Genomic DNA, 25,292 nt, shown 5'->3' with positions numbered 1-25,292 from the left:
CTGAAAAATAATAATGATTATGCATACTCTAAAAGATAACACTGTATTTCACACTTAAAATCATCATTAAACTCTGAAAATCTTGTAAGAAAGATACTGAAGTTTGCTTTTTTTTCACACCTCACAACTATATTTAGGAGTCTTTTTCAATTGAGGTGATGATGCTTTTCACATTGATTGTAACACCTCTTTGTGTGCTTTGGATAATGTCCCCTCTCTAAAATGTGTAGGAAATAATTTCTGTTTACTGTTAGCAAAAATAATAATGATAACAATAAGTACATGAATATAACTTTGTTTCCTTTAAAACAGTCCAATATGTTCTATTACCACATCTAATTTAAAACTTTGAGTATTTGCTGTTTCATCATTCAAAAACGGAGGTTATGTTCCCATATATCCTTATTACCTGGAACTGAATGGCACTCCTGGATACTATCTTCACCTTTTGGACTCCAGGACCATTGATTGCTCCGTGAAGAAACTTTTGAGATTAGCCCTGCAAATATCCCTTCTTACAGTCAGCAGACTAAATCCCAGGGGAGACCGTGACAATTTCCACATGTTAGAGCCAGTGAGCCACATAGGTGAAAATGAATGCAGGTCCCTTGACCCCACATCAATCTAGTGGACTATTCGAATAAAGGACTTTCAATGAGCTTGCTCATGGGCCTGCTCAAGATAAAAATAAATTCATACATCACTTTAAACTGCCAAATAAAATAATGTATGCAAGATGCTCTTGAGATGTGAATAACTGGGTGGCATATCAATGTTCGGAAACAGGAGCCAGGCATAATTGTTAATTATGCATCAATGATAAACAACGTTGGATAAATGTCCTAGGACTGAGCTTATAGCTGAAAGTTAAGACTTGGCCACCAAGGAGAGGAAAGTAGCAGGAACTAATATGTTGTAATGAAACAAACCACATGGCCCCACCACTACACACAAGCTGCGCTGTGCTTCATTAATCGTTCCTGTAGCTTTCATTTTGAGTGGCCACCTTGGCCATCAGTGTAATGGGTAGTGGAAGAAATTACATATTACGTTTAATTGTCACATTGAGCAGCACTGCAATTCAGGCTTTCTTGGAATTTTAATAGAGTGACCTGGCTGGTTTGCCAGCTAATATAAAATCAGTCTCTTAACTACTTTTCTTTACTGCTGTCTTGACAACCTCAACTGATAAACTCTTATGACTTTTCTCAATTTAATTCAATTTGTTGTACATTTCAAATGGAATTCTTTTACACAAATTAGTGGTAAATGAGAGATTTTCCCCTGACCCCTCCCTTCTTCCTCCAGGAAAAATTACCGTAGATGAATTGGAATATAACAGGCTAAAATTGCATAAATGTTCATCATTAACTCATGCAAGGCAGCATGCCATTTCATAGTACAAAATATTTCTCAAATTGTTGGTCTTGGGTGAGTAACTAAAGTAAAAGTTAAAGTTATTTTTTTGTTGTTGTTTAATGAAAGACTAAACTTGTGGTTAATAATATGGCCTTTCAGGTCAGACAGGCATAGGTTTGAGTCCTGGTATGACTGCTTAGCAATTGTATTCTTGTTCAACATCTCAGAACTCCAGTTTGCCTGAAAATGGGAGTCATAATGCCTACTTCATATAATGATTATAAAAATTAAATGACAAAAGTACATTAAGCACTTCCCTTATTGTCTGGTACATAAAAGTGCTCCATAACTGGCTCAGTTTTTATTCTTTTCACTGCTAAGCCACATTGCAGTGAAAAGATTCTTCCAGAATCTACTATCTCAAGGTTCTCCACCTTAGTCAGATGTTCTAAGGTAACACAGGGTTGAATTTGCATAAGTTCCTGTGCAAATACATCCAATACCAAGCCCACATCTCACATAGGGAAGCAGTTAGGAAGCAGACACCCAGTCTGAGGACCGCCAAATGTCTTTTCTTTTCTTTTCTTTTTTTTTTTTCAAGTGTCTTTTCTTTTTCCCATGTTAAATTGGGGAGATCAGGTCTATTTTTAGCTATGGCTCACAGAGTGACCATCTTACAATATCTCTTTAAAAAGCAGGCCTCCCAATTGTCCCCAGCTTGGAAATCATGGCTGGGCTTACCCAGTCCCAGACTTGGAACAATTCTAAATCTAAAATGACTACCTGGAACAGTTATCACTCATCTCATACCAGGCTAAAGAGAGCCAGTCATGCCCTGCAGTTGAGGAAGAGAGGTTAGCATAGTAACCATATTTGTACGTAGCCTCTTCTTGCTAGCTTTAATTACCCTGGTCAGAAACTTGAATAATGAGCCTTCCTCCTTGATACAATATATATATATAGTTTATAAAATGCCACCTCCCAATTTTTTATTTGTGATCATAAAAACAAACTTTGGGAAAAGAAGGCTAAATAGACACATAATTCTTAAATTAATTAAAGGCTACTTTCATTCTCCATATCCACCTATTTGTCTTTAACCATAATCCACTAGGAAAATGTGTAAGATTATTATTTCTTTATAAACATCCTCATTATCACTTTTCTGCATGGAACCCAATGCCCCCATGCTATAAGTACACCACACACTTTGCCCTCTTTTTTCCAATGCCATTCTTCACTTAAACACTTCTCTCTACTGAGTCTAATGAATGCTTCAAACATGTAGCAAGCCAGTACTATTCCAGTCCCTTAGTTTGCTCTACTAAAAATAGCAGACTCATAAACTCCCTAATTCCCCATTGCCACTAATGGAATTCCAGTCTCAGAGATTTTAACAGTTATCTTCTCTGCGATCCATGTTACTGAAATGCCTCCTGTTACTGAAATGCCACCTGCTCGGCCAGCTCAGGTGTCATTACTTGGAAATATTACTTCTCAACATATTCTTTTTCTAGTTGTTTGCCTTTTTCATTATTTGCAGTTCAGCAGCTATTAAGATCCAGTGCGGTTGGAAACAACAATAACAACAAAAGAGCCGCTTAATAACTAAACTTAAAAACCAAACAAGTCAGCAGTGAACAATGCCTTGTCAACATTTCTAAATGGAGCAGAGAGAAGGCAAGCCAAAAGAACGGAGAGGGCAAAAGAGGGAAAGACAGGCTTCCTGATGAATTAGGATACATATGTGTTTCAGCTAATGGCTAAGAGGTACAGCTACAACACAGTAAAGAGGTGGGGGTGGGAAAGAAGTCAACACCTCAGAAGGGGAGCCCAATACAGGGACATCCAGACCTTGGAAAAATGCTGAAGTCAATAATATCTCTCTGGGATACCCCCTGCAAACAGCCCTCACTTCAAGGTTCTTTAGCCATCTGAGCATCACCGCCTCCTTTCTGAGTCCTGTTCCCACAGGGCTGTGCCCTCAGATGGATGAAATAAATCCCCTAACTGATGAGAGCTTAATGTGTTCTCCTTCCCAAAGGTATTTACAGAGACAGCAGAGACTCTCCGAATCCCCAAAGCCTTCACGCTCCATGTAAAACACAACAGATTTCAAGGAGGAGATATTTGGGGTCTGAAGAGTTTTCCAGTCCCTATCAAATCACTCTCTGTAAGTGTACGTCTGGTAAGTAATATATTATTAAATGGACTTTCTTTTGTGTTTTATATTTTAAGAGAAAAGGGCAGAATGGTGACCAACTGTGATGTCAGTTCCAGAATTAGGACCCACTCTAATTCCCTCTGAAAAAATAAAAAGGAGGGGAAAATATCCTGCCTCTGGCTTACTTTCAGAGCTCCAGTTGTTTTCAGTGTTCCCCAAGCAGACAGACCACCCACAAACAGCAACAAATAACAACTGTCTCTTCTTCAGAGGCAATTTCACCCAAGGCAAGTGATTAAAAATTGCAGCTTCTTTCACATTACAAGGACACTGTCAAACTCCAGCTTTCATCCTGGTTTTACAAGGCTGTGTTGAAAGGACAAAGTTCCATGGATTGAGTCTAGTTCTTCACCACTAGCCTAAAAGTATCAAATTGATGCTAGAATAGAAGCTTGTGAGAATAAGTTCCCCAAACCGTATTTTATGGATTGACTGACACTGCTTTAATTCATTCGCCTCAACTTGTTTTTCTTTTTTACAAGACCTATCACCAAAAGGCTCATCCAATTTTTTACTCTCTTAAGAGTGGATTCCTGACAAAATAAATTGTGTTGCTAGTCTCATATCATTTCCCAAATAATCTAATGTAAAACCATCACCTCATTGCAAACCTTTCTCAAAATTCACCTCCAGTGCGACTATTCCCAGGTATACCTTATCTACTACCTTTGTCAATAAAGGTATCTTACTGACCATCTTTAATTGATTTTGAGGTTTTAGAATAGGCAAAAGGAATCTACAGTGGTTGTTCCTGGAAGGGATGGACTGAAACAAAGAATGAGGAAACTTGGTAGGGTGATGGGGTTGTCAATGTTTTGCTAAGAGTTCGGATTACTCAGATACATTGTTATTAAAAATGAGCAAATGTACATGTAAGATTTCTGCATTTCATTCTATGTAAATTTCAAAAGAGAAGGAAGAGCAACTAATTGATTTCTATTTCTTGAAACCTGTATTTCCCTCAGTAATTTTGTCTCCGCAAAGTCCACCATTCACTCTTTCACTGAGTCAAAACCTTGAAGTCATCTTTGATTTATCGCCCCAAAACCAACCTATCAACAAATTCTGCTGACTTTAATTTCAAAATATTATTGAATTGAACTTATTTTGAGTTTTTCATTACCAATGTTCCAGGCCAAGTCACCATCAACTCCTCCCTGGACCACTACAAACCTCCTAACTGGTCTATTTGCTCCCACTCTTGTTCCAGGTTCCTCACATGTCCCTATCATCTACTCTCTAGCTGTAGAGCAGCTATATTGAACCATATAAATCATAAATCAGATCACAGTTCTTCCTGTTTTCCAATGGCTTTTCATCAAAATTAGAATAAAAATTAGAATACGTTTTCCCCCATGATTATAAGACATTAAATTATTTGGCTCTTAACAAACTCTCCAAACTCATTTCCAACCGTTTTCTCCCTCTCTCACTCCACTCTAGCCATGCTGGCCTCTCTGATGTTCTGCCAAGCACATGCCCCACTCTTTGCCTAAAGCACACTTTCCCAGATAATAGCACAGCTTAGTTCCTCACTTTAATCAAGGCTCCATTGCAATTTTAACTCTCAAAAGGTCTTCTTGAAAATTCCCTCTAAATCAGTGCCCCATTACTCTCTGTTTTTACCTTTATCATATTTTGTTTTTATAGCAGAGAGAGAAGAGAGAGAGAGCTTATGGAGGTTGCTAGCTAGAGATCCAGGAAAGCCCATGGTGTAATTTGGTGTGTCTGAAGGCCTGAGAACCAGGGAAGCTGATGGTATATATAGATTTCAGTTTTAGTCTGAAAGCCTGAGCACCAGGATCTCCAAGGGTAGGAAAAAATCAATATTGCAGCCTAAGCAATCAGACAAGAAGAAAAGGGGGGAAATTTCTTCTTCTTCTGCCTTTTGTTCTACTCAGGTCCTCAACATATGATGCCCACTCACAATGAGAAGGGTAATCTACTTTACTGAGTCCACCGACTGAACTGTCAATCTCATCCAGAAACAGAAATAGCTTAAAAAAAAATGTTTAATCTGGGCACCCTATGGTCAGTCCAGTTGACAAATAAAATTAACCATCACATAAAATGAAATCAAAAACCTTAATTTTTTTACTGCAATATTATTATTACAATCGCTAGAATGTAATATGTAGTCAATGAATATCTCTTAAATCAATTGATGATAGATCAATTATTCAGTAATGAATGCTTTTTGAAACTTTTTATGGTAGATTGTCTGTTATGGTCACCATCAATCCTCTCCCCATAAATGCATGTTCCTCCTCATATCAAATGAAACTCAATTTCTATCCATTTATATCTATACCATCCTTAGTGAGTTGCTCTATATAATAGAATACAGTAGAAGAGATGTTTTGAGAATTTCAGTGATGGGCCGTAAGAAGTTTTGAGGCCTCTTATGGAATATCTTTGAAACTCTCACTTTTTGACTCTCCTGGGCACCTAGCCATCTTACTGAACACCAAGTTGCCAAAAGAGACCACATATAAACTCTATTTGAAAGTCCACTGAGCTCCCTGTTAGTGAGCCATCTTGGATGTCAGCTGAGCCAAACTTTCAGATAATTCTAGGCCGACCCACCCTGTGATGACAACTGCATCAAAAACTCCAAGCGATTGCATCACAGTTGAGTCCAGTCAACACATATAATCATGAGCAATAAGTTGTTTTGAGCTGCTAGGTTTGGGGAATATTTTGCTGTCCAGAAATAGAAACCAGAAGTACATCTTCCTTCAACTCTTTTTAACCTCAATATGTTTTATAGTTGTTAGTGCACTTCCGTACATAAATATAGTGATTCAATGATGTTCTTTACATCTGCAAATGATACCTATGAACCACTTACAGATGACATCACTCTCCATGCACCCTCCACAAAAACCAATGTTATAATAGGACTTCTGATGCCTGAGCAAATTATACTTAGGTGTGTTCTTTCTACCTCAGGTGCAAGCCTGTTCACTAAACTTCATGCCCAAACCCCTTCCCCAACTCTCTATTTTACATTCAGTCTCTTTGCGTTTGATCATATTGCATCCCCAGCCCTCATTCTACATGTATTTAAATTAGTACATTCTTCAAAGACCCAGCTCAAGTCTGTAATAACCACTGACTGTTTCAACTTTGATTTGGTAGTATCATTAATTTTTCAATATTTATTTATTGATTCCTAAATATTTACCCAGAAATATGCAAGGTTCGGGACATACAAGATGAATAAAACTTGGTTCTAGACTCAATGACTTTTGATCTAAGTCAAGGAAGGAAATAAAGTTTATATAAAATACATTTAGAATAATATAAAATATTAATTAAGATAATAAGTGCAAGGGAACTCACAAGTGGGTGTAGGGTAAAAATGGTCATTTCCTGTGGGCCTTCTGGAATATTTCTTAGGCTTCTTAGGAATCCATGCTGAAACTTTGATGAGTTTCTGAATTAAAAAATTCACCGCCTAAATTTGAAGTACCTGGTACTTGGGAATTTGGAACTTGATGTTAAAAGCCACTTTTCATAACATTCCTTCCATCCTTCTGGGCTGCTCCCTCATCATTAATCTTCTCTCTGGACAACCTAAAACATTAGGATCACCATGGAGCAATCATCCCTTAGAATCTCAAGCTGGATGAACAACCCATAGCTCATAACATCCTCTTAGAGTGACTGTTCCATTCCACTACTATACAATTAAAAAAAAAAAAAAATCACAGTAGAATGGCCCACCTCCTGCATTATACATTCATGAAAGTTGGCCACACAGCAAAATGACCTCCTAAGCTGCTTTGGAGGAATACTTCTATATAGCTTTTCTGACTCCTGACAGTCTTGTTCACAGAACTTTGTTAACCAACTGTGGTCCTCTTGGCCATCATGAACACAGGTCAACAGGATCAGAATTTCCCATTGGTCCTTCCAAAAATGTTAAGGAAGTTTGTGTAGGAAGATAATATACAGTTTCTGTATATCCACCTCATAATATGGCTCCCTCTGAACCACTTTTAATATTCCTTTTAAATATTCCTTAGGGACCACATTTGATAATTTGCTGCAGTTGGGGATTACAGTGATCATTCTTTTATGTCATTGTTTCATTTATTTTTTCTTTCTAACTAACTCCAAATGCTATTTTACTACATACTTCTCAAACTGGAGTATCCACAGCCCCAATTCTTTGTAGGTAAGATCCAAAGCATAATATCCATGTTACATCTTTTTGCAGCACCAATTTTACTATAAGAATTGGAAGAAATGGAGTTAAGAAACATCTTCCCTCCCCCACAAACATGGAGGAAAAGACAGAGCAGAGCAGAGAAGGGGAGAAGTGACCCAGGAAAAACAGTCCAGTTTGTGAAGTGTCACCCAGGTGTGGGCCATGGGTCTTGCCACAAGCAGGGCCAGCTTTGCCTCTCATTATCCAGGAAGTTTCTGGCAATCCTTTCGAATTGAAGGCTATAGAGGTATTGGATATCATCTTAATTTGAAACTTTCCGAGAGAAGACTATGGCAGTTTACATACCTCTGTCATTCTTCAGACTAGGTATCCCAATAAAATGGCCACTCTCTATCATACTCTTAAATCTTATTGAGTTTATGGTCAACTAAAACATTCTGCACTTTTTCAAATAACTCACAGCACCACCTTTGTTTATTGAATGAATGATAGGTAATTGTACTTTACTGCCCATCTGCATTATAAAGGAATATGCCAGGCAGTAGCCATGTATATATCTTACAGTGGATGTTGAAAGCTAAAATTCACAGTCATTCTCTGTGTCAGTCATTGTTCTTTACGTGTTTCATGTGATTGTTCACAACCACCCCACAGATTACAAGAATGGGTCACCAAGTTTACTGTGGTAACCAAAGGCTAAGCAAGAAAGGTCTATGTTACCTGAAAACACTGGCAGCATAGAGAACAGTAGTGTCTGAGCTCATAGACTCATTCTGAGGAATCTGGTTCCTCGACTGGAGAGCTGGAAGCACTCATAGCAATCGACCCCTTCATTTTACGGACGAGTGAACAGACATCCCTGAACTTAATGTCATCTCCTTCTACTTCCTGCCTTTACTGTGGAATGTATTTAAAGACTTACTCCGGAAGATTATTTTATCTGGTATTTATAGGTAATAGTAATTTAATGAAGTCAATGAAAACTTCAATAAAAAGATTTGTCTTAAAGAAACCCTGAACCAGAATAGCATCACGCATATTGAATTCCTCCCCTCTCACATGCTCTCCACATTAACTTCATCACGGCCTCATCAAACCCGTCCCCAGCTTTTGAATATTTCCTTCTGAAATCTCACATTAATATACATTTCTAGGGAAATAATCATTAAGAAAAATAATATGAATTTTTAGATATTTTGAGAAGTTATACTAAAGATGACAAACTCTTGGAAAGAGGGTAATTCAGTTCAGAATCCAAATAATTTTAGAAAATGACATTATGTTGCTGATGCTTATTGGAATAATCCTTTGCATTTGATCCTTTTGGACTTTCCTAAAAATGTAGCCTTACTAAAAGGCTATTCAATAATTATTTTAGCAACTTTCAAAGGTTTCTCTGGAAAGTCTAAAAGGCTCTCGGGAATTTATCTAGTCGTGTTAGCACCACCAGGGAGAGGTGCACAGAATCAACATCCCTGATTGTGGAAGGGGCCTCTCTAGGCCCGTGTGACCCTCAAACCAGATGAAGACAAAGGATTCCATGAGGGCACTGTGTGGGGAATGAGGGAAAAAGAGACAATGAACATGGAAGGAGGAAAAGGCAATAAAAGATGTGTTAAACTGGCTACCACAGGGCCACCCACTCACTCTCAGTTCTGCAGGAGCCTTGGGGGAGCCTCATGAATTCCATTCAGAACTGTCTTTAGGGTATAAAAGGGGACTTCCGGGTACATGCAGAGTGCCAGGCAGGGTCCTGCAAGCATGTTCTAGTGTAAGTGAAATCCCAGGGCAGGAAGGCCCCAAGGAGCTACATCTGCATGAAGCTGACCAAAGCCTTTGTGCCCCCGTTGTAGAAGCTGGAGTTTGAATTTGGACAAAGATTTGTAAAGAAGCACAAAATGATTGTGGCACAGGATCTTAGAGAGATTCTAGCTGGAATTGACCTTTTTGTGGCTGAGGAAACAGCAGGTCAAAAAGCAACGATTTGCCCAACATCTCATAGATAACTAGCAATGGCAACAGAGCTAAGACAAGTAATAAATATTTGCTGTCCCTTTTCTCCTGGATGGAAAAACAATTCTCACAAACTTATATTAACCTTATTCTTTTTAGATGTAAATTTATTAAAACAAATTTATAATTCCTTCAGAGATGAAGCAGAAGTCTCTTAGGAGTCTGTGACCAGATACCAGGTAGTGAACAGAGGCAATAATCTCTTCTGCAGGGTAAAGGACAGTGATTTCCACATGTCCTTCTGTGGAAATGATTTATACTAACTCTGTGTTCAAACTCAGGGCGTGTGTTCTAGAGGCAGACTACAGAGATTCAATATCAGCCCTAGTCTGTTCTACACAGGGACCAAAGTCAAGTTAGTTCACTTCCTTAAGGTTCAGATTCTTCATCTGTAAGACCCAAAGGGCTGGGTGAAGGCATTAAATAAGATACCACATATAAAGTGTATTACACCATGGATAGAGAGATTTCACAAATACAGTTATAAAGAACTCCAAGTAACTATAGTAAGCCAAGACCAAAGTTGCAAGTGTTGTCAGCTGCCCACAAAGTTACAACCACCTTAGATTTGTGTGGAACATTACCCACATATAATTTATACATACAGTTCCTGCATTCATCCTTACATACATATTACTTATGCCACTTCCCTTGAACAGTTAAAGAGATTAAAACGTTATTTGACTATACTTTTGAATCTCCTTCCTGTCTGATACGTTCTTCCTCTTCTACCCATAATAACCTCTGATGTTTTTTTTCCCTGCTGATTTAAACCTTAGTCATATCATTTTCCCCACAATGATCTAGATGTCTCTCACTAAATGGATTTATAACCTGACCTGGAATAGTGTATAATAGATGTGTGTTCACTGAATGAGCTAAATGATGACTATCTCCTTAATCATTGCAATGTGTTGGAGCTTTGGATAACCCCAGCTGAGCCAGTAGGGAGCAAGAGCAAGCCATGGGTTCCACAAACATTTACTGGTCTCCTCGAATGTACTAAGCATGGAGTGAGGCTCTGGGAATTTAGCAGTGAGAAAAGCAGACTTACTCTCTGACCTTACAGCAGTTATAATAGATTAGTAGGGCAGACAAGCAATTGTTATAGTAAAACAAATCTAAGTTTACTATTTTGATAAGTACAAGAAGGGAGAAAATATAATGTTGTAACAGCAGAAAACCAAAGGGAGAATGGATGTGACTTGGTCAGGGAGGCCAGTGGGTATGAGCTCTGAAATATAACTGCAGGTGACCAGATGTGTGTATCCAAAGGAATCATACAGTACAGATCACAGAAGGAAACAGCATATTTAGAAAATCCTATGAGTGGAGAGACTTTGTTCTTAGGAGCAGATAGAGGAAGCCCAGTGGGACCCACTGAAACTGGAACACAGAAAGAAAAGGAAAACATGGCATGCTTGATAAAGCCTTGAAACAATTTGAATAGCAATTCCAAGAGCACATTTTTAATACAACATATCCACAAATCCCACCATTATGTGCAAGATATCAATATTTTAATTCAATGCATTGTACTATGATCACCCATGCAGACCATGAATATTCAGTTGGCATCATTTGGGTGGAGTACCTCCTCAAGATCTGGCAGCCTTAATAGGCATAGTCAGTTTTAAAGTATTGATCATTGCTTCTTATTACAACTTCTTAACTTTACAAATCTTAAAGTTTTTAGATTCTACCTCAAGCATACATACACACAAACACATAAATATGTATAGATATTCACTCTATAATATTCTTTCAATAGATCTATTATATATGAGGTATATCCAGAAGGTATCCAGACATGTAGTATAAAAAATACAGACATTTATTTAGAAGATACAAGATACAAGACACATCGTACATAGGACAATGATACCCCAGTGCCCTTCAAAGTAGGCACCTTGAAACTTCACACAGCTCTCACAGTCACCATCAGCTGCCCCGTCATATTTTCCTGAATCTCATCAACAGTCTAAAACCTCATCCTTTTCAAAGGTGATTTTAATTTTGGAAAAGCCAGAAGTTGCAGGGTGCCGAATCTGGGCTTTAGAGGTACTGATCATCTGAGTGATTCGATATTTCACACACACACACACACACAAAAAAAAAAAACTGCACAAGACATGATGCATTGTCAAGTGCATTGTAATGATGAAGCTGCTGATCACCAGGTGCCCAGAGCTGCAGCCTTCTAAATCATCTGAATGGTTTCTGTGAAGGAATGTTCAAGCTTAATGCAAAATGTGATGCAGATTCATTGCTCTACTTGCTCAGTCATTTTGAACGTAACCGCCACCCAGTACTCACACATGCTCACTCAACAGTGTCTACTACCCCTACTGACTAGTAGAGGGAAGTCATCATTGTTCACGCATACGCATTTCAGTCCACTCTCCTTGGCTGACAAGTTACATCGATGTCACACAAACCATTCTCATTACATTAACAGTGGTTGGACTTTTTCTTGACAGATCTCGTACATATATATTCTCTGTCACACACATATACAGTATTCCCTCACTTATTGCAGATATTACATTCCAGACCGCCCCACGAAGTAGGAACCTTACATTTATTCTACACTCTTAAACCTACATAACTTTAACAACGTATGTATACAGTACCGCAAAATCCCGTGATATAGCGAAAAATCCGTGATAAATAATTAAATACAATATTTTTTTAAATCCCGTGATACAGTGAAGCCGCGATAAGTGAACTGCGATATAGCAAGGGACTACTGTATACTCTTTACTACTATATACACTAGATTTTTTTAATTATTGTTTTCCAATTACAGTTGTCCCATTTTTTCCCCATTGCTCCTCCCAACCCAGCCCACCCCTTCTCCCACAGTCATATCCTCCCCCGTTGCCCATGTCCATGAGTCATTTATACACGTTCCTTGACTAGACCCTTCCCTTACTTATCCCCCTTCTCTCCCCCTCCCCTCCCCCCAATAACTGTTATTCTGTTCTTTGTTCAATTTAGCTCATTTGTTTGTGTTGTTCCTTAGTCTCCTGTATTAGGTAATATCATACGGTGTTTTTCTTTCATTGCCTGGCTTATTTCACTAAGCATAACTCTCTCTAGAATTTTTAATTAAATATATGTACTAGAAACTTTAAGATTTGAGGGGCACTTTATTTTTTAAGGCAATTTCTGGTTTAATATTCCTTTAATAAAATTTTAACAGAAATTTGGCATCCCAATTTTAATTAAGAAAACCAAGGCTTGCAAATGGGTACACAGATAGTAAATAGCAAAAGTGGAATAAAAACTCAGATCTCATGGCTCCTCTACCATTGTTTATTCTATTTCCCTAGAAAGCTGTGGAAGCTTGCTGATCCCTGACTACCTAAATGACAGTCAAGAAATGCTGCAGGCACTTGACTGGAACCACGGGAATCACTGGAGTGCAGACAACCTAACTTCCTCTTTATAGTCTTCTAAGGTAACAATTATTCTGGAGGTAGGGGTGAGAGGGAAAGAGAGAGAGAGCTAAGGTATCTATACATTCAACATATCAAGAGCTGTAGCCTAGATAAAGAGACAGAAATTTTTATGAAAATCCCTCCACTAATATGATCAAAACATTTCTCTCTCTCATAAGAAAACATCACAAAATCTATACAAATGGATGGTGTTATAAGAGAAATAATCTTTAATCCAGACTAATATATAGTTACCAGCTAGACAGACTCAAAGCAGAAAGCCACCTGAAGACTTGGCAAAATGGGAATCTTTGCTGGCCCAGCAATGTATGCATGTACACACACACACACACTGAAAATGACCCCAGCTAAACACACACAAATTTCTGGTGAGGGAGCTCATTTGAGAAGTCCTTTTCAAGCATAGAAAAGGTAAGGCAGGGGGCAGGCAGGCATGGAAAGTTTATTTTGAGGGTTGGTTTAATTTATGGGGTTTATTTCTATCCTCTACCGTTCAGTGGGAAACCCTGTAAATGATGTTTTCATGCACTAAACTGTGATAACTGAACTGATGAGTTAAAGACTTGACTGAACATTTAATGTTGCTTATTAAATAATTATGACGAGGTTTGATGAATGGCCCTGATTCCCTGAACTTCCAACTGAGATTTTCAGCATGAGTTTCATTAGACAGACGTGGATGGAGCCTGCTGCAACCCAGCCGCAAATGAGCTTGCAAAACATTTGAACTGGAAACCTTCAAAAGTGAATAATTCAACTGTCTTGGTCTATCTTTCTTGGTCCCCAAACTAGCATTTCATTTTCATTTGATGATGGAGCAGAGGCAAATTATTCTATGCCTATGGGGCTTTCTAAAAGTATCATTGCAAGATATCTCCACATGTCCTTAATGAAAAATTAATCTGTGTTCTTTGTGAAAGGAGAAGAAAACTATTCAACTTAAAATAAGTCTTATCCTGAGATGTCAATCACCTTTCTTCCACGAATACTGGGCCAATGTGTGTCCAATTCGGGTGAGAGAGGAGAAATGTTATGATTTATGAAGCCAGTGAACTTGCTCAGTGTCTGAGCCAGAGTCATTTGTTTTAATGACATGCATCATGCACTTTTGAAGCTTCTCCATGCACTGGCGTAAGGTCTCATTAGACCAACCAAAAATTTAATTTCAAGGAATCTGGGATTTTTGTGCCATATCTTAAAGTAGCCGTGACTATTTCTGATGGCAGATTCAATTTGTGAATTCACTAGCAATTCACATTTGTGTTTTATTTGTTGATGGTTTTATCAAGAGAAGCTGAAAGTCTACTCCACAACTGAAAGGAAAGTAGTCTGTAATACAGTGAGAGGACCCCTCAGATTCGAGAGACACAGGATTCAGACTGGATTCAGCGGGGCTGTAGAATGTGGTGGTGAAGGGCATGGGGCCCGGAACCTCTGCCTGTGTCTAACTCCCAACACTACCACCACTAGCTGTGGAACGAAGTATGGGCCGTGAGGTCAAGAGTCCCTGGGTTCCAGTTCCTCTCTCGTAGCAGCCAAACTGCATCTGGGAAGTCACTGAAACTATTTGGTCTCACTTGTCTCTCTGAATAATAAAGCTATTAGACCTGATATGGGTTCATAATTTAAATTGTTTGATAAGTTAGCAAGTAGTTCCCTAGAAGTAATGTCACCTGTAACTACTTAAGAATAGGTCCATAAAATATCATAATTTGAAAAAAATAATTTAAAATGTATAAATGCAGACTCTCTGTATGCAGTTTTGCTTATAAATTGCTTGGGCACAGTGGCTTTGAAAAGTCAATCTGCCTTGCCTCATCCTGAATTCCTGACTCTTAAATTAAAAAATAAAAAAAATGAACATGGTATCTAAATTCAATTTCTTTTTATGTTAATCTAAAAATAGTTTGAAAGCATTTAATAAATGACAGAGAAGCGCTAGAGGCCATAAATCACAACTGACAACATCTCTGCATAGGACCGTGGTTTGATCCTGGTGTCCCTCAGATTTTTCTACTACATTAATTGCCTCTGATCTTAGAAAAGAAGGAAGACAGAGTAGAAGAAAGGTTGATATCAAGGGGCCAGACAGTAAGCAAGGATGCACCATACATACCTCTGTTCTGGTATTTGATTCAGAGAGCCTTAAGACATAAACACCAGATGCAAGTGATACCTTCCAATTGTGTCCTTTCAATCATTAAAATATTTTCACCTTTGATTTTCTTGTTTGTATCTGAATAAGTATACAAATATACCTATATAATGGATTTCCATAGAGATTCCATGAATAAATTAGAAACTTGAGACCTTCCTTACTAGAATAGGGATTCCTTACTAGATAGAGAGCAGGGAAGTCTGTCTTTCAGCTGATAACCCAGCTCCTCCTTCACTGCACAGTAACCCAGCAGTGTAGCCTTGTGTTGTAAGCCCATCATCTGGTCTCTTCTAACATCTATTCCTACATTCTCTCCACCCCATTTTAGTCCCTAAAAGATCAATCCAACTGTCCTAACCTAGAGATTAAAATTTAACTGTTACCATTATACCATGACCAAAGCTGTATTACAGCAAGTCTTCCTAATCTACTTCTGCATTTTCTCTTAGCAAAAAAATTAATTTCCCTGACACCCTGCCCCTGATATTTTATCTTCCTCTGGCATTGAACTCCAAAATTAACTAATGGCTTCCCCTTGGAATAACTTCTAGCCTTCTTTACCTTTCTGCTTCCCAGAAACTATCTCCCCTGTTCCAAATGTATGGCCATCATGATCTGTTTTGGGTTCTGGAATTGCCTTGACAACTTCACCTGGTTAGGGATAATTAATAAATAGCTGAAGCCAACAGATCCCTAAAAAAGGGAGAGAGGATAGTGGAACAATCAATTAAAAATATGTCAACCGAACTCAGTGATTTTTACAAACCACCGGAAAATTAGCCCATTGCACTATTCAGGGAAAAATTAGCAGATAAAATACTAGAATAATTTGAGGATAAGGGGACCTATGTTAGGCTTCTGGACAGGATAGTCTTAACAACAATGGTAATAAGCACTAAGTGAGATCGCACAAATCACTGTGGTTCCCACATTCACTGGGAAGAAAGACTTTCCTTCAGCTACTTAAGCCTGGGTGTTCCTTGGAAAAATAACATTCCCTGAGAAGCCAGCAGGAACTCCCAAAGTTGAGGAAAGAGGTTGGTTAGCACACCAAACTTCTGGGCCCCAGTTGTCTGGGGCATGGGCAGGTCTAACTTCAGGCCATGTTCTTTGTAGTGTCTTTTTCTCTCACATTCCAATTTCCAGGAAATTCATTTTCTCCCTGGAAGCCCAGGTTGCCCCTCCCCAGAAACCCATTCCTAAACTGTTCCCCACATATTGCAGATTTTGGTTATATAACTATCTCTCCTCAATTTAATGAATTTAATCTTAAGTTCATAAGAGAAAAAAATAATCATTTGTGAAAAACAGGATTTAAAGCTGAGATTAGATTTAAAAACGAACAAAGATTTAGATTTGGACAAAACACATAAGTAAAAGTAGCAATTTAGACACTGGCCACTGTAACAGATAAATTAAGATCCCAATTATGGGCTAAATCTGGCTTGCTGTCTGTTTTTGTAAGGACTGCCACAAAAGACTGGGTTTTACCAATGAGCATTTGTGAATGATCTGAAGATAGGGAATACTAACTTTGAACCCCAAATCTGTGAAATGTTATCCCACCCTAAAAAATTAATTCTTTTCTTCCCATTACTTTATATCAGTTTCTCGGGGTTGCTGTAACAAAAGATCAGAAACCGGGTAATTTAAAAAAACAGGAAGTGATATTCATATGGTTATGGAGGCCTGAAGTCCATAATCAAGATGTTTGTAGGGCCATACTCCCTTTCAGGTTTCTGTGGCCAAATCAGTCTTTGCCTCTTCCAGCTTCTGGAGGATCCTAGCATTCTGTTGCTTGTAGCAGCATAACTGGAAATTCTGTCTTTTCTTGGTTTGAATCTCTGTGTCCTTTCTCTTAGAGAGAAACCAGGATCTTGGTACCACCCTAAATTCAGATGATGTCATCTTGAGATCTTTAACTTATATAATTGACCCTTGATCTTTAACTGAATTTTACAGTTGACCCTTGAACAATATGGGTTTGGGCAGCAAGGATTCACTTATATGCAGATTCTTCCAATAAATACAGTTGGCCTTTCCTATCCCAGGGTTTTGCATTTGCAAATTCAACCAACTGTATAGATCGAAAACAGCATTTTTGCTTTGCCAATCACAGATTCCCAATCAAGGATTACAAATACTGTTTTTGATCTGAGGTTAGTTGAATCCACATATTGGTAGGGAAGACTGTAGAGTCAAAACCTATATGAGAATTTTCAACTTAGGAAGAACACTTCACCCCCACATTGTTCACGGATCAATTATATCTGCAAAGACTCTATTTCCAAACAAGCCACATGGGCACAATCAAAAGTACCTGGGGTTAGGATTTGTATATACCTTTTTTGGCAGACTCAATTCAAGCCACTACAGGGTACCTGTTTACAAAAAATATATACTTAATTATTATAATATTTTTTAAGTTCAAAAGTGTTTGGAAAGTCATTTTCTTATTGTTATACAAAGAACTACTACAAAATAACTTTAATTTTTCCTCTTGACCCACAAAGGCTGAGAAAAAGTTTGCTGATTTATATTCTATATTGTACCCTTATCCATGCCTAAATATTAGACCTAGATTGTTTTTCTACCTTGTACTTATTACCTAGTTTTTATAAGTATCACAGATGAATAGTTCTTTGTCTTTAAGGTGATGGTTCTTATAAAAACTTATCCATCATACTTTCTTGGTTGCAGGTTTTTTCATAAAAAGACACATGGTAAAAACACCACAAGAAAACCACAGCAGTGTCTGTAAATGCAAATCAGTTTGGAAGCTGGTTAAATGTAAACAAATTACTCAATTGAATGCTATAATAGATATTATAGTAGGTTACCCTCGAACCTATAATAGTTCAAATTTAACAGGTTACTCCCACTCTCATCTACCCTCTCTCCCCCCCATCAATAAAAGCAAAGATATGTTTTAGTACCAAATATAAAATGTATATTTCCTGATCCAAAAGTTGACTTTGAAAATGTTTTGAACATTTTCTCAAATGCAAAATTAAAGTTAAGATGGAGAATAAAAATATCCAAAGTGGGGCAATGTTGCATCATGAGGGAATAAATTATGGAGTCAGCTTGGGTTGATCTTACAACAGCAACAGCATTCTTGCCTGATGTTAGTGTGTGACACCACATCAACATAATAGCAGAAAGATCAAGAAAGAGGTGGAATGAGTCATAAGGTCACTGAGATGTCTTTAAGTCTTGAGTAAGACTTCAACTTTGTGAAAAGTGGGCCAGCAATGTCTTTGAGGAAAGAAAGTCATCAATCTTGCAAAATACAAGGCAATGATTAGTAAAAACAATCCAAACATCCATCCTCTTCTCTCACATTCCACTAGCCCTAAATAAACAAAACTTATCATATAAGAAAAAGTTCCATAAGCCAAATAATTTCCCACAAAGTTCTTATCTGATAGATAAGAAACATTGTCAGAAGCACTTGGATACAAAATGAGAAATGAAAATCATCTGTTAAAATAAAGAAACCGAATGATGCCAGTAGAATATTGCTTCAAGATAAACAGTGACATTATAGTTGCTACAAAAATTCTGACAGAAGATAGATAATAACAAGAAAGTTCCAACATTCATTTCTATCCAAGATTCTGGGGCAAGGGCTTAAGTCTTTCATGCAATTGATAAACAGATGGTTTTACTAGCATTTAAATCCCATTTTCCCCCATTTACTCTCTGAAAGAAAAAAAAAGGCAGTCAGACTAAGAGACTAGTCATTACAGTTATTTGTGTGCATGATAATCTGATGTATATTGTTCTTAAAGATTTAGGGGTAGAGAATTGAAGAGGTGGTGTTTTTCTTATTCCAAACAAAACATCACACTTAAAGTGAAATTGACCAAATGCCTCACACAATGCTCTCTTCTGAGCAGAGAATGAGGCCAGATCCTGGGTCAGCAAGGTGAATGAAGAGTGGCAAGAATGCTGTGACTTCCACCATGGAAACAATGACTATGGGACATGCCAAAAGGACCATGGGACATGCCAAAATGCTGAATCCAAGGTATGATCTCATAGTTCAGTTTGATGGGCAGGCAACATAACATTTTCACTCATAGTTAAGAAACGGAAAATATCACTTGTTTCTCCCTCAGTGGCAGTGATTTATTGTATTTTGGCTTTGGAGGTTCTTAGATTCAGGCTTTTTTTTTTTTTTTTTTTTAATTGACTCCAGTCTGTGGCCAAGATCCAGATGGGCAAGAGCCACAGAGCCTGGGGATGATGGAAGGCAGCCCAGAGATCAGATCAAGAACAAAGATGGCTGAGGTCTAAACCAGAAGAGAAATAAACTTTTGTATTCCATTCTAGTCCAACTCTTTCATTTGGGGTAATACAGCTTCCAGAGTTCCTGGGAACTGCTCAAACCTCAAGTTTCTTCTCTTGCCACCAGTTGAGCTAACTAAAGCTGGACAGTCCTGCTAATTTGAGCCAAAAATTGGGATTGTTTGTTTTTTGATTTTTTTTTTTTTTCTGGTTAGTATTTTACCTTTGAAATCAATCCTGGGCTAATCAGCATATCCAAAATCATCTATCTGCCCACATAATCACGACACTGAAGTCACTATTAAGCAATAGAAGTTTTCCCTTCCAGTTTTCCCAAAATCAATGTGACCCTGGTCTAACTGGTATGAGTGATGCACTAGTACATGATGAGTCAGTGTGGGTACACTCTACATGTGTATGTTGCATGTGTATTTTCCTTCAGAGTAATTTGATATCAGTCTAATATAATAGCTACAGACAGAATCTGACAATAAATAGATCTTTCCTTATATATACTACTCTTTCTCTTGCTTTATATATACAATGATATAAAATAAATTTCCATTTGTTAATAAGCATTAAGCCATTGGAGGATAATTCTAGTTTCTTAGCATACTGATAGAGCACAAATTTTTTAATGATAATAACAATAAAGGATGTTAAGATGAGTTAAAGTCACTCGTAGAAGAGTTCATTTTTAGTTGAGATCATGTACACATCATGTTAGAACTGTAAGGACATATTTGCCACTTTTTCCAAATGTTTTATTTGCACTACTGCCTGTCTGAAGATGACCTGGGTGATTTCTTGAGGTCCCTTTAGCTCCTTAAAGTTAATTCTATGGTGATACTTGGAATTCAATTCAAGTCAGTGGACTCTTACAAGGCCTTCCATGTTTGTGTCCAGCCTTAGCAGGTCCTGTGCTAAGTGTTTTCCAAGGGAAAATACAAAGTGAGATATTTGCCACTGGCAAATGTACAATTCTTTTAGGGGAAATAATATTTATTACCTTGCATGCAAGGTTTAGAGGCACAGTAGAAAGAAGAGTGCAGGGAAATATGGTAAATAAATGAGGTACCAAAATGAGAATAAAGACAATAATAGAATAATAAAAAGCTCCAAATAGCATGACATATGTGGACTGGAAATCTCCTAGGTCTTAGAGATCAGAAAACACAAGGGAGAACCACACTGGCTACTTTTCTTATCTCTCCCCATCCCCAAATATGACTATTATGACTCCTGATCTCTTATATTATTAGAGCACACTCCTTTTTCTGAGTTATAGGAGACATCCTCTACCAATAAAATGAAAGGGTTAAGCAGGCTTTGAACTGAATTTAAACCATGAGACAGAATTGATGCATCTCCTTTGATTGTTCAGAAGCCAATAGAATCCCGTGATCCATTCCATTCCATTCATTTCTCTCATGCTGCACTAAAGGACACAGAAGACCTTTCTTACTCTAATAAGTGAATAGCCCTGCCTCACTCATTGCTGCTGCATCTTTGCTGACCTATATTTCTCAAATATGGATGGATCATCACTAGCGGGTGTGACAGACCCTATAATATCATTATGCAAATGAAGGTTCACTGCCATTTGGGAATCCTATAGACTGATCGCTTCATTATCAGCCTTTTCAGAGAATACAAGAGAACTGTGTCCCATACTCACTGAGATGAGAACATAATTTAAATTAAGTAGTTTACTGTCTGGCTACTCTATTGGCCAGGGTGGGAGATGAGGAGGGCTCATTTTGAAAGCTGGGACATCAACAGGCATTGCTCTGCAGAAGTGATGCTGGAACTGGCATCCTGTGCTCTCTTCCTCCCCTGGGCTCTGCCCTCTTCTTGCCTCCAAATCAGAACCTATACTAAGACACTTGGCAGCATTTAGTTTGTTCACCTGCTGTCTTATGTCGTTGAAGTGTCTTAGAATAGAAGCATTTTAGCCCTGTGCCTAAGAAAGGAAGGTTGTTTAGTAAAAATCTCTCAAACCTTTGGATGAGGTGACCTGAATTCTACCTATACACTAGGTCCACAGCATGACCTTGAGCATTTGATGTGACTCCTGTTTGTTAAATGTAACTTGACTGATTCAGGGCTCTCCCCTAAGATAAGCAGTTTGTGAAGATTGTCTATAAAGCCCTCTTTAGCAGTAATATTTCATATTGCCTAGAATTTTAATCTGGTATATTTTTCCAATTTTTATTTTGTATAAAAATATATGGCTATTGATACCTGTCTGATTAGCAGTTATCACAGATTTCTATTAAAATTGTGCATGTACAACTACAACTCATTCATGTAGTAGATTAGGGAAATTAATGTGACGTTATTATTACTATTTAGAGTAATGGAACCTAGACCTGGGATCAGGTCCTGACATTGGCCATCATATGCAGGGTCATCTGGCCCAGGGGCTCAGCTCCTGCCATTACACCTAAAGCACAATGCACCCTCACGTATCATCTTCCTGGAAAGCAAAGGTGGATTAAGGTCAGTTGAGGCCCCAGGTGCAGAAGGAAATGTTGGGCCCCTTAAAAAAAAGAGAGATACGGGGAAAATAAAAATACATGTTAACCATATTTTATGCAGCATAGTAATGAAACCATTGCCTAACCATGTTAGATTACTTGCAATTTTCTGAATATACTGTGGTTTCTTCCAGTCAGGGTACATCAGAGAAGGAAAACTCTGACTCCAAAAAACCTCCGCTGCCTTGCGGCATACCTCTTCAGGGGAAAGGCTAAGGGAGTAAACCCCGACAGAAAATCCGGAGCCGGAGTCCCTAAGGCGGTTTGACGTTGTAGTCAACACCGGCAACTCCTGCGGCGCACCTGAACCCAAGCTGTATCGACTCCGTCTTTCCCTTGGACCCTTCAGCTGCGAAGAGAGGGGGGGTCTGCTGCATGGGCAACAGCAGACCCTCCATATTACCCTGCCCAGGCTCTGTAGCTTCAGCGTCATCGCAAGATGTCGATTCAACACGGGAGGAGACAGATACCATGTCACTCCCGAGTCGGACTGCACAGCCATTCTTGGCGGTGCAGATAGACTCTGAAGAAGCTACACCATCGTCTCTCGAGACGGACGGCTGCCGACGACGAGTAATGAAACCAAACTTGGTGTCATTAGAAAAAACTGTAAAGTTGGGGTTTTGCGGGGCCCTTCAGAAGTCTGGGCCCAGGGCACACGTCCAGTGTGCCTGCCATTAAATCCACCACTGCAGGAAAGTTCTACTTATACAAAACCTAGCCCTCAGCTATCACATCCTCTGTCAAGCCTTTCCTTTGCACTAGGAGGCTGATCTGAGAGATACAAACAAACTCTTTTCTTAAAAATTGTTACATATATCAGATGCATGCATACTGTTTATACACGACTAATGTTAAGCCATTAACATTCAGGCTAGTCATGGCCTTGAACCTATGCACCCAATATATGTAAGAATTTATAAGAAAAAGAGTTTGTTTGTACCTCTCAGCTCAGCTGCAACCACCACAGGGTTAAAACCCTCTGTTTGGACTTCTGCTAGAGAATCTGTCCTATTGTAATACAGTTGTTTGTTTACACATTTCCCTATTTCTGGTTGTGGGTGTCTTAAAGAAATGAATTATGCCATTTTAAATCATTTCTTCTACCATTGTCACCATGGTTGCCATGTCTGGCACATAATATGGCTCAATAAGTAGTTGATCAAGACAGGTAACAGTGAACTCACCTCCAAAAGAGCTGATAACAAATACCTGTGAGAAGGTCATATGAAGAAGAGTGTCTCTTAGTGCCTGGAAGAAGGGGGAATACTTCATCATGACCCCAAAGGAGAAGTTCCAGAAAAATAGCTCCCATACACCCCAGTGCCTGTTGCAGGATAAATTGACTCATTACCTTAGGGGAGCTGTACCAAGAAGACCTAGTGCTAACATCTATGCTTCTGAGAGCCCCTCTCTGACTTGCCAACTATGTTGTTTCTGGTCTGACTCCAAGCATGAGTGTCTGCCAACAGGAAGTGGAGCAATTTTGACTGGATGGTGGCATAGAATTTAGAGTCTAGACCTAGCCTTTCATCTTGCAAAACCTCTGCCTCTGAAACAATTCCTCTGGCCTCTAAGTCCTTGGAACAAATGAGGGGTGGCACACATTTCTGTCAGCAGAAAACCCAGTTTGAAACAAGAGGACAAAGGTTACACCCATCCGAGTGGTAGGTAAGTGCCAAACTTGCAATTACATCCCTTAAAATTCACCATCGCTACCCAGATGTTTTGTTTTTTTTTTCAGGGTTCTACTAGACACACAGAATATTGTTATTGAATAAAAAAATGGAAGAATAGATCTTTAAGTACACAGTTGAGCTCCTTCGTTACTTAGCTGATTTCCTGTGGTTATGGATTTTTAGTAACTTATGTAAAATCAAAGAACTAGTAAAAAGGGAGCAAGATACTCATAAAATACTTAAAGTTAAAGGGACACATAAAATTAGCCTATATCACCATTCACTTGACAAATAAAACTGAGAGCAAGAAAGGCTGGAAGTATTTTTCCTACATTCCCTAATTAATCAGTGGCTATAGAACTCCCAGCTTCTAGTCTGATATATTATTCCAAAACCACCAACTCTGGGATCAGCTCTTTTGCATGAACTTCTGGCTTCAACCACTGATGGCAAAATTCCTAGAGCTGACCAAGATCCTCTTACAGTCTGGACAGTTTCTCCCAGCAAATAAGTTATAAGGTTTCAAGGCATTCCTTCCTTCCATAAACAATTATGGTCATCCAACTATTTGCCAGGTATTCTGGGTCAAACTAGAGCAACATTCAAAGATGAATATGCCATACAGACACTTGGAATTTCACATGATATATTAACTAGTACCTCTTTTTCCTCACACCCCTGCTTCCTATTGGTCACATCCAAGGACTAAGTGGAAGATGAGTCACTATAATAGTTGGAAAAAAGGACGCCCGATTTCACATGGCCAACCCCCAAGAGAATATTTCTAGCGAATAGGCATGCCAAAGCTTAATCTGCTTCAAAGTTCCAAGGAAATAGAAATTGGTTTAGTAGATTTTGCAACCAGAATGGTAAGTTTTGGAAAGTGTGAGAGACCTATTTCCATCCTCAAGGGGATGGAAGAGTGCTGGGTATACTCCTTGAAGTCACAGGTTCTATAGGAGCTCAGTAACCTGCACTTCCTCTTCTCTGGAGGTTTCCGAGAGTGCAAATCTCCTGCCAGTGAAACATGAAGAAACTGTGGTCTCATTGTTGGGATGGAGAAGATGAGGATAGAGAGGCTAGAGAGGATGGGATGTCCACACACCAACTTCCCACAGATTTTGAAGACAACTAGGCAAAGCAGAGGGGGTAAAGGAACCATCAAGCTGGTGTGGACAAAGGGAAATCTAGCCAAAGCCTGTGGCCTCCTTGCTGGGGAGTGAAAATTGAGTTGTATGTTGCTTGAATAAACCATAACCACTATTATTCTTTATTTTCCTACTGTCAGACACATCTGGCTTCAAAAAAAGCCTTATGTTGGTGGAAGTGGGAATGAAAGGAGGGATAGAGAGAAGGAGAAGGAAGAAGAGGAAAAGGATAGATAA

Source organism: Furipterus horrens, unplaced genomic scaffold (assembly GCF_987537825.1).
Source record: "Furipterus horrens unplaced genomic scaffold, mFurHor1.1.pri manual_scaffold_8, whole genome shotgun sequence".
In the NCBI taxonomy this organism is placed as follows: domain Eukaryota; kingdom Metazoa; phylum Chordata; class Mammalia; order Chiroptera; family Furipteridae; genus Furipterus; species Furipterus horrens.
This window is presented reverse-complemented; position numbering follows the sequence as displayed.